Source organism: Tachysurus fulvidraco, chromosome 4, assembly GCF_022655615.1.
Source record: "Tachysurus fulvidraco isolate hzauxx_2018 chromosome 4, HZAU_PFXX_2.0, whole genome shotgun sequence".
Lineage (NCBI taxonomy): Eukaryota > Metazoa > Chordata > Actinopteri > Siluriformes > Bagridae > Tachysurus > Tachysurus fulvidraco.
In genome coordinates this window covers 30575600-30586258 of record NC_062521.1, presented here as the reverse complement: position 1 = coordinate 30586258, position 10659 = coordinate 30575600, and the positions used below count along the sequence as shown (strand labels likewise).

Here is a 10659-nt window from a genome sequence, read left to right as displayed (position 1 = left end):
TCTTTCAGAAATACAACATGTCTTTTCACTGCTATGCGGATGAGGTACAGATCTATTTTTTGGTAAAACAGTCAAACTGTGATTATTTTGTCAATCTATTAACATGTATGCAGGAGGTGAAAGACTGGTTGGCAGCTAACTTTTTAAAATTAAATGAGGAAAAAACTGAGGTTATAGTTTTCGGTCCTGATGCCCACTCAGTGTCCAAGCGACTAATAGATACCTCCTTGTCAGTTGCCAGCTCTGAGATGGTTAAAAGCCTTGTGTTTATCTTGGATTCTGAGTTAAAAATGGATAAGCAAATAAATTCTGTGGTTAAATCCATTCGTTAATGGCTCTTGAAAAACAAACCATTTCTATCTAGTACAGACCTTGAGAAAGCAATCTCTGCGGTTGTTTTTTCTAGAATGGACTATTGTAATTCTCTCTATGTGGGGATTGATAAAAAATCTCTGGCACACTTGCAAAATATACAGAATAATTAAGTCAGCCAAGAAAATGGATCATGTTACACTTTCATTGAGATCCTTGAATTGGCTGCCAATCCAGTATAGAGTACATTACAATATTATTGTGCTGGTTTTTAAAGCACTACATAATTTGGCACCACCATATTTTTCAAGAGTCCTGTACTATGGAATGACCTTCCGCACTAAGTCAGATAAGAAAAGTTGCTGGGTGTGTTTAAGGCCTTGTTAAAAACCCATTTATTAGAGGTAGCATGGGGGCAGTCTGAGTGGACTTGGCCTGTGAGTTTTGGCTAGTGATAGGGTTGCTTTCTGTTGTTTTAATTGTCTGCTTGTTTTTTTGTTGTTTTTTTTTAGTATAAACTGTTGTAGAAAGGACATTATTTACATTTACATTATTTACTGTCTAGTGTCACCCAAATGAGGATGGGTTCCCTTCTGAGCCTGGTTCCTCTGAAGGTTTTCATCTTCATATCATCTCTGGGAGTTTTTCCTTGCATGCTGTCACCTCCGTTTTTTTATAGAACACAACCTTTGCTTGGGAACTGGCGTACATACATATCCAGCCCCATTTTGTTCATACGCACGCTTTATAAATGAGGCCCCAGAAGGGTGTAACAGTGGCAAAGTTTCTATGGAAGAAAATTATTGTTGATTTGGACTACATGCAGATCAAGGCCACAATTCTGAGAGTTCAGTGGTGAAGGGTGCAAGCTGACTGAGAACACAAGGATTCCCACCAGTCCCTGTTATCCACAGGGCAACGACACATTTGAGAGATTCAATAGAACTCTTGATCCTGATAAGATTTTGATTCACTGACAGATGCTTACAAAATTACTTGACATGATTCAACAGGTGTACATGATCTATTCAGGAAGATGGTGACTAGTAGTCCATTGAAATCTTTGCTCCTAGTCTGTTTTTATTTCCCCAGTGGTTTGATATCGGCCTATAGGTGGACAGCTGACAGGGGTTTTATCTTTGATATTTCTTATTTGATCATGGCCTATGGTCATATGCATGATTTTTCCACCATTTTTGTACCGACCAATACTTATTATGAAGTAAGGAAACATCTGATATTTATTTGGCATTAATCAGCATTATGTGAATTGGTGTCAATGAAATCGTATGTTAATTATTTATTATTGATCAAGAGCTTTATTATGATTGAGAATTTGGGGTAGCATAGCAACCAACTTTTGGCCTTTTAACCATTTCATGCTTATTTGTTTGTTTGTTTTTAAGGAGTGTCTTAGCTTAACAAACAGTCAGACAGTGGCTTTGTATAACATTGCATTGCAAACAGCCACATTCTCCAATATTAAAAGGATATGCTGAATTAAGCAAACAGTTATTGCCTTTCCTGATTGTTAACCTACATTTTAGTAGCAATGTAATATAATATAGTAGCTATATATATATATATATTAGGGGTGGAGCCGAACCCGAATACGGTATTCGGAAAGGCACAAGTAGCGTGTTTTTTATGAATACTTATTTCGAACAAATACTTAAAAGAAATTTGTATTCGGGAACAAAAAAAACTTTATATCAAAAAGCTGTGTTTTCTCATGAGACCGCAGTGCAGCCCGCATGAGTGAGTGAGTGACGTTCAGGAGTCGGGGGGTGGGGGTTAAAAGAGGTGACTGACACAGGCTGCATTTTAAAAAAAAAAATTAAAAACATAAAAAAATAAATAAAAAAAAGAATTAAAAACATAAAACATAAAAAAAACTGACAGTTGACAATAGCATTGCTGTATCTTTTAGTATTAATTAGAATAGAACTTTTGTTCTGCCAGATCTCCCAGTAGGGGATTGATAAAGTTTAGTTCTTGGAATTCTGTGTATTCAGAAAGAAGTTCTTTCAGAAGAAGAACTTTGAAGTATTATTTGTTTTTATTCTGTCTGTTCAGCATCCTCCAACAAGGACGGGTCGTGGTGGGGTTCATAATTTTCACATGGTATTTTATTAATTGTTGGTTTAACCATGGATGAGGTAATGGCTGTTATGTTATTTTCTTTTCAATGATGTTCCTTGTTACATGTTCAAAAACATCAACCAATATTGCATATCCATAATTATTATAATGAATATAATTAAAGAATACTTTAACTATAACGAAAATTAGAAGTGTAACACAAAAAAAAACTGGATTTTTATGCCTATTTTGAATTTTACTCGAATACAAATACAAATACTTTTACCACCTCAACAAATACAAATACAGATACAAATACCGGCTGCTTTGCACACCCCTAATGTATATATATCATATATATGATATATTGATTTATAACGTTTTGTATTCAGAAAAATATCTTTAAATGCCTTTAGTCATACTGTTTTTAGTGAAGAAAAAACGAGATCATTATCAGATTTTGTTCTCACTGTTGGGATTTTTGTTATTTGGCTGTCTTGTTTAAATGAAAGTAGAATGCAGGTAGGGACATGCTGGAACACGTTTGGACCTATTGGAGTCATACGCTTGGAGTCATAATGCTACCTAATACAATACCATCCTTTACAATTATGTCAATTCAACAGTCTTGCATCTTTATATGCAAACAGTAAAAAATTTATTCTTTTAAAGTATGATGTAAAACCCCATCAAGCATATGTATACAGTAATTCCACAGTTAAAGGACATAAAAAAATTCACAAAGTAATATCATACTTATAATGAAAAATATAATGGAGGGTGACAGAAAATTCATACTTGCCAGTGTATATTTACACATAAATCAGTTTCTTTAGAATCTGTACATATGTCACCAACTTGTTTCATGTGAATGTAACATGGGTGTGGCAGAAGTTTAATATGCAGGAAAAACAGGCTTTATATTAATGATTAACACTTGCATAGAAAGGAGGTGACATAACACAAACTGCACACTCTGGCAATATTCGGAGACAAACAGTAATCTGTCAGTCAGGATGTTGGTTCAGTAGAACAATACATTTTTAATAGGACATAAGTGTTTAGCACAAAACTATGGAACATTTTTATAATCCCACTAACTGGTATTCTTCCTTGCCAAACTCATCTTTGATTGGACTCTACATTCAGTTCCCTTTTGAGGGAACTCGACGCTGTGTCAAGGCTGACGCTATGGGAATGCTTGATAATTACCTGTCTTGCTAAAGATTTGCACCTGTTATTTGACTGCACATTCTGTCTGCATTTTGTTCGGTTTAGAAAATAACCTAAAAGTCAGGTGATGCTAAAAAGCTGCAGAGTGAGAAATCCAAGCTGTGTACATCATAAAACCTTTGCTGAATACAGAAACTCATTCACCACAGGCCACTTTGTTGTCTTTAATTTACAAAGGTAGCATTTTACACAAAGGTTGAACAATTGGTGCAGTCAGAAACTGTAAAGGCAAAACCCAACCCAGCTTCACAATGTTGCTGAAAACGGACAAGACAAAATGTTCTACAGTTCTCTTTGACATCATAATTGGTCTAAAAATAACACATTGTCCATCCTGCCAACCTGTGAGATAACTAGAGTTCACCTGCAGCAGCAAAAGAAAAACATATAAACAATAAGATTTCATTTATGATCCAACAATAGAAAAATATTTAATACTAATACTCCAATATCCATTAATATTTGCAAACATTTATTTGCTATTTACTATTCAGAATATACTGACACACATTAATAAAATAAATTTGTTTTTGGTATAGGACAAAAAATGGTACTGGTATAGGATATAGAGTGATGCTGTAAATTGTATCATGACACTGTAGCCAGTAGGTGCATAAACAAGCTCCAGTTAGTCCAGAATATAGCAGCTAAAGAATCTAGTTCTAAATTGAAACATTTACATTTACAGCATGTGACAGACGCCCTTATCTAGAGCGACGTACATAAGTGCTTAAATCTCTAACATTGAATACATTAGTGCTAGTTCACTAGGTTACATACTTAAGATACCATGAGTTTAAAACATTTGTTCAAAGTTACAATGAAAAAGTGTCAAAGGTTTTTTTTTTTTTTTGGAAAAGATAAGGAAATAAGTGCTATTTGAATTGTTTCCTGAATAAGTAGGTCTTCAACCGCCGCTTGAAAATAGCCAGTGACTCAGCTGTCCGGACCTCTAGGGGAAGTTCATTCCACCACCTTGGTGCCAGAACAGAGAAGAGTCTTGCAGAAACAGAAAATATGAACACATCACTGCTATCTTATCCATTGTTAACATTCTGGTTAAGGAGATATTTACCCGTTGGGGAACGCCCACTTATCTGGTATCAAACCGTGGACCACAATTTACAACACAACTTCTAAATGAAACATGTAAGCGTTGGGGAGTTGTTCAGAAGTTAACCACTGCATATCATCCTCAAACTAATATCACAGAAAGAACCAACCAAACTCTAAAGGCTATGATATCTTCATTTGTTAAGGACAATCATAGGCAATGGGATAGATGGATGGCCGAGTTCCGGTATGCCATTAACACAGCATGGCAAGAAAGAACAGGACTAACGCCTGCAGAGATTGCATTAGGCCGCAAGCTAAAAGGACCCTTGGAAGGGCTCATACGAAACCCACCTAATCCTGATCATATGGCCTATAGTACTGTGGAGAGGCAGAGAGAACTGTGTGAACGAGTAAAAGAAAAGACTAGTCAAGCTCAACAGCGGCAAGCAAAGTACTTTAACAGAAGAAGGAAACTTGAGTCGTTTGAAGAGGGAGACTTAGTTTGGTACTCACCCTCTGTCTCAGGCTTCAGACCCTTATATGGCCAAACTTGCACCAAAATGGAAAGGTCCAGCTAAGGTTTTGAAAAAGTTAAACAATGTTAACTATCAGGTTTTGATGTTGGATGATACAAAACAAGTTGAGACTTTTCATGTAGAGAAAATGAAGAAGTTTTATGGAGCTGCTTAAATAATTTTTTGTAAGGGGAGGGGTATGTAACAGTTTCCCTGTTACTAATGTACCAGGAGTACTCTTAATGCAGCTATGTAATTACCTACCGGAGCAGTAGGGGGCGATCTGTCCAGTTGATACAGGAAACCTCTATTTAAGGTAACCAAGAAGGAGTCAGGCAGGAAGTAAGTCTCTAACTCCTTTGGAGCAGCTTACTTCATGGTGGTTTAGGCCTTTCTACCCTGGTTGAGGAACTTAATAGTTCTAGACTCAATCGTAAGTAGCTGACCATAATATTTAGTGTGTAAATAAGAAGTTGTTTGTGGCACATGGTTATGGTTTTGTTTATGTGACTTTTTTGTTTGCAGAGGGTTTGTGTTTGGAGCATGCTGGATTTAATACTGGCTTAAACATCTGAGAAGTGTGAAAGAAGAAGTTGAGTTACATCATTTGCTAAACAACCACAATGTTGGACTTCAAAGTTCGATACGGACATTCTTTCTGTCTGAATGGTTGTCGTGAAACATCGGAATATTCTGTAAAAGTACTGTTTCTATCACTCACTTGGTGACCATGGATCTTTATTGTTTTACGAATACTATGCAAAGAAGACGTTCATAGGATAAAGCAAACCAAAGACTGTAGGGGGGGGGATTATTGCAAAATGTGGGATTCTTGGTGTGGGGATTGTTGGTGTAGTGTAGGATTTGCATATGCAGGTTAAGTCTTTAATACACTTGACTCATGAGTAAAATTGGTCTGCTGAGTCCTTTCATTTATTGTAATACTTAAACTAATATCAATGGAATAGGTGTTACAGTTGCATTGGCTCACAGTCAAATTTAGCATTGATTATAACATTCTATTACTGGATTATAAAGCACTGAATGGTCTCACATCACTGTACCTGAGATATCTTTTGTTTTTTTTATGATCCATCATGCCTTCTTCAATGCTGTCGGTTTACCACATTAGCACCCTGAGTTCCTAGTCTAATTGCTTCTTCTCATGGACCTACTTCACCAAGCCCTACACCCTACCCCTGGTTGGAGTCTCGTCACCTGGTGTGCACTCTGGGTTAGATTTAGTGTCCGAGAGTGTGTGTAACAGAGGGTAAAAATATTAAATGATGCATAAATGGGGACAGCGCCGACCGCCCACAGCAGAGGTAACCATGCTGTGGGTAAGTCATAATGAACATGCTGAAAATTATCCGTTTAAAAGTGTACAACCCAAGTAAATAACTTTTGTCATGGACATATTTAATCATGAACTTGTTAGGGAACAGCTGATGTGTGTTTGGCATCGAATGTGTTATTTTATATTGAGTTGTTTTGATGTTTATATTACAATTTATTATGTGTTTTATGTAGAACAGACTAATTCGCCATGCAGTTGACCTTATTTCACACTATGTATCTCCTCTGTGCAGCATGCAGACCACCAATGCAAGACTGTCACATTGGTGACATGACTTTGTGATGACTCTGTGTTGCTGTGGGTCGCATCTTCAAGAAAGTTACTAGAGATCGCTGTGTTCCTGCATACTAAAGGCATCCATCTTCAGTTGATCAGCTTATCATCTGTCACAACCTTTCATCGAGGGACTCTGTTTTATCTCTATTCATTTTATGGAACTTTTTGCTCTCATTATTAAAATTAATTTGTATAGTGTATATGTACTAGTAGAACACTTTTTGACCATAATATGTAATAGCAATAGGTGGTTGCCTGAACAATTCACTCCTAGTCCAGTGGGCAGAGGTGTTAGTTATACCAGTTCCCTTTTCAGTTGACAGCCCCTATAATGGCAATAGTGATAGTAGACATGGCACTACAAGAAGGGTGTGTACTGCAAAAGAGTGTGATGCATAAGACATACAATCAAATTTCAAATGTCAACTACAAGCTTAGAAAAGTTAGCACATCAGCACCTAATGCTGAACGTGGTGTGCCTGATATGTTAGAGCAAATGAGCTAAATCATTCATCAGATTGGTCCACAGTTAGCAGACAACATTATGTCTCGTCTCAGTCCCTATAGTTTAGACGTTGACACTCAAAATGGACAATGCATTGACATTAATAAGACTACTAGCTCTTCAGACATGGTAAATCTGCCACAAAACCAAGTTATTTAGCACAGAAAAGTCAAGGAGCCTCCTCCATTTAGAGGGGATGGTTCTGACACAATTGAAATTGAAGAATGGGAAGAGCTAATGAAGACATTTGTCAAAAAGTGTAACATGAGTGCCAACAAACACATTGAGGAAGTAATTGTACACCGTCTGTCCTAATTCTGTCTACAACCTGCTATGCAAACCTTTTACTTACTTACTATTACTTACCTGTCCCCTCACTGGCGTTTACACTACCTTGCCTGAGGAGGATGAGAATCCATATGACTACTGGCTAAGACCCAACAAAGCAGTGGATGTTGCTTCAGAATACCTGCCAGAGCAAGGTCAAACACTTGACAAGCCCAGTGTGGAAACAATCCGCATGTTTATCAGACATTGCCGAGTAAAAACTTAAGCCATAACCTTCAGGTCCAAACAGATTGACAAATGGTCAGCACATCAAGTTCAGGCTGTACTTAACTAAAAGCTGTTTTATCTTTCAAACCACAAACCAAGTACACTGAAATTAAAGTGAAATAGTTTGTCATCATTGATGTTAACATGATTCCAATGCCCAGTCCCATAGTGTGCGATCAACATAAAAGCACAGATTTCTCTGCTCTTGAAAAGGTCATTTACATGCTCAAGAAAGTCCGCCTGACCAATACTAACAGACCTCAGTATCATCCTAGACACCAGCAGCATAACAGACTCACTAGGATTGTTTTGATAAAATTTTGATACTTTACCATGCTCTAATCTCACTGCCTGGTGTAGAGCCAACAATCTGACTCTCAATGTTGATAAAACCAAAGAGATGGTTGTTGACTTCCGGAGAGCACAGAGTGACAATTCTCCATTGAACACCGACAGATCATCTGTAGAGATCGTCAGAAGCACCAAATTTATTGGTGTTCATTTAGCAGAGAACTTCACCTCGTCATTCAACACCAGCTCCATCACCAAGAAAGCCCAGCAGCGTCTCTACTTCATACAATGGCTGAGAAAGGCACATCTCCCTCCCCCCATCCTGACAGAGAGACCATTGAGAGTGTAATTGCTCCTATAATGTAATTTTATTTGGTTACCTTTTGATAATAATTTTCATTGAATATAAGCTGTGTCTGTTGTTTGGACTTTTATGTATTATTCAATTTATTGTATGTTGTGGGACTTTTATTTTAATGCCTCGCTGTAAGAGTGTGCTTAAATGCATTAATTGACGTGAGACTTCTAGTCATTAAGGGCTAGCGGCAAGGACGGACATTTTGTATGCTCCGATAAAGTTTGTTCCAGTCAAAAAGGACTTGAATGGTCATAAGGAAGAATTAAAGACGCTTTCTCTTTCTCATAGCATGCAGCCAACGAGGTATTTGCTTTATTCTCTGTATTATATGTTTGTAAGATGTCACTTTGTATTTGATTTCACTTTTTGTCAAGTTAATGTGATTACTTTATTTTGTTGTTAATATTGTTTAGTTTTCACGGTGGATTTGGAGACCAGTCTTCAAATAAATCAGTTGTTGGAGAACTGCTTGTGTCTGTGTGTGCTTGGAGGGAGCTACAGAGAGCATTCTGAGCAGCTGCATCACTGTCTGGTTTGGGAACTGCACCATCTTGGATCACAAGACCCTGCAGCGTATAGTGAGTACAGTTGAAAAGACTATTGGAGTCTCTTTTCCCGCTATCATGGACATTTACTCCACACACTGCATCCACAAAGCCGACAGCATTGTGGATGTCCCCATACACCCCTCACACACCCTCCTGCTGTCTGGAAAAAGGTACCGAACCATTCGGGCCCTAATGACCAGACTGTGTAACAGTTTCTTTCCACAAGCCATCAGACTCTTTAATAACTTAACTGAACTGTACTGAACACAACACAAACACACACACACACACACAAACTGTATGGACTGCACAGACCTACACCAAAAACACACACTTCCAATTCTGTACTGTTGCACCCAATGTAACCCCTTGTTCTATATAGAGATTTACAGCTCTCTATTGCATCACTTCCTCTAAGGAACAGGCAGATGTATTTGACCAGGATTTCATGCAAAAAAACGTGTGCAACTAAAAGATACAAACACAAAAAGGTATTTAAATTATTAGAAATCAAAGTCAATATAAAATAAAACATGTTAACGTGTTGAAACACGTTAACACAAATTAGCATCCATAGCATTCTAATTTACTTCAATAATCTGGTATATCATGTCTAATATTGCTATTATACACAGAAATTTACTCATATTGCCACTCAAAGGGCTTCAGACTGTAGGATGACTTTAGAGGGAGAGAGAAACACCCCACCATGTGCTTGTTGCCATTCTAGAAGCACATGTTCTTGCCACATAGTAGCTAGCTAAACAACTACTATAACTATAGAAATAATGCCATCTAGAGGACTGGAAAAACAACAATATATTAACAGATACAAATATATATATCCATCAAACTGTTTTCCGTGCTGTTTTGCACACTTTTTTTTTTTTTAAATCTTTTCACATGCCGTCTCACGTGTCATGGATTTGCCAGGTTCACCCTTCACACAGCAAACCTGTTCCTCACCAACTGAGTTCTCATCACCGGCACCTGGCACCCCTCATTACCTCACCACATAAAAGACTCTCTCTCATACACACACTTTGTCCGGTCTCGTAAATTTTAGCTACTATTAGATGCTGTGTCTACTAACCTGACTCTCTCTTTTCTATCAGTAGTTAATTGAGTTTGTTGTCCACCGAAGGAACTAGATATCCTTGTTTGCACCCTCACTCACTTCATTCACTTCTGCTTTTCAATAACTCTGTTATTTCATTTTATATCTGCCTCCGTTGTCTTCTGTCCCTGACAGAAGACCGGACCGTCAAAATATTATGTCTTCCCAGGACTCGGACAACATACCAAGGACTGGTCGACATGCTGAGACAGGAGTTGCTACAGACACCGGGACAACTGCTGCACACACAGGTCACAGCAACGAGCAGTGCTACTGTCATCACAATTCCCATGGACAATCCAGCACCCTACTCTGGAGTTGCCAAAGAATGTAAGGGATTTCTCCTCCAATGCTCGCTAATCTTTGAAATGCAACCATCTTGTTTCCCCACAGATCGCAGCAAGATTTCATTCATAATATCACTACTCACCGGGAAGGCGCTCCGTTGGGCCGA

General features: G+C 37.8%; 1 long non-coding RNA gene across 4 annotated transcripts; it reads left to right on the top strand.

The window, feature by feature from the left end:
* The first annotated feature begins 5404 nt into the window (after positions 1-5404).
* LOC113646506 lies at positions 5405-7031 on the top strand. Of its 4 annotated transcripts, none has more exons than XR_003441464.2 (4): positions 5472-5631; positions 5724-5899; positions 6331-6523; positions 6788-7031. It is a non-coding gene; the product is annotated as an uncharacterized LOC113646506 (long non-coding RNA). The 4 variants fall into 4 exon arrangements; XR_003441463.2 differs by having other exon boundaries at positions 5473-5631; positions 6331-6538; XR_003441465.2 differs by lacking the exon at positions 6331-6523 and having other exon boundaries at positions 5474-5631.
* The last annotated feature ends 3628 nt before the right edge of the window (positions 7032-10659 follow it).